The sequence below is a fragment of the Penaeus monodon genome, chromosome 27 (assembly GCF_015228065.2).
Source record: "Penaeus monodon isolate SGIC_2016 chromosome 27, NSTDA_Pmon_1, whole genome shotgun sequence".
NCBI classification, from domain to species: domain Eukaryota; kingdom Metazoa; phylum Arthropoda; class Malacostraca; order Decapoda; family Penaeidae; genus Penaeus; species Penaeus monodon.
Genome location: NC_051412.1, coordinates 26,022,567 through 26,023,254, shown reverse-complemented (window position 1 = coordinate 26,023,254; position 688 = coordinate 26,022,567).

The window sequence follows — 688 nt, the reverse complement described above, 5'->3', positions numbered from 1 at the left end:
TCGAAATACTACTTTTCATCCTGGACAATATTGTCACTTCTTGGACTGCTTAAGGACACTTTCTTCCTTCTTGTGAAGCCATTTGGAAATTTTGAATCAAAGGGCATTAATGCTTTAGTGTGTTGCCTTTATCTTGATTTATATTAGTCTACGCTGCGATTGGTCGATCTGTTGCTACCCACACAGAAAGAAAACGTTCCAGGTTTTGAGAGAGTTTCACCTCGCCGACGCTGAAAACGAAAACGCGGAGTTTCGCCGATATATTTTTCGTATCTTGATCAATCCAATCCATCCGACTTCGTTCAAATGCACATTTTTTTCTGTAATTTTACCAGATGGATAGCAGACGACATCCGGTTCCCAAAGACCCGCAAATTTCAAATTTACCTTCTTGAAACTTTCTTCGTTAAACCATTTGAAATGATGAAAACGGAAAACAAATGGCAACTCAAATTTTCGGCTTTGATGAGGTATTGATACTGATTACTAGAAGTAATTTGGGACACCGGTACTAATAATGACGCAGTATCAATACTTGGACAGGATACGAATAAAAACGTCCAAACTTTCGCTATACTTAATAATATTTGCTGAGAGTGTACTGGAGTGGCATCCGAGATTTTCAAAGGGTATACACATACACATATAACTTCTCCAAAGAATGAATAACATTTATACAATAATTGAT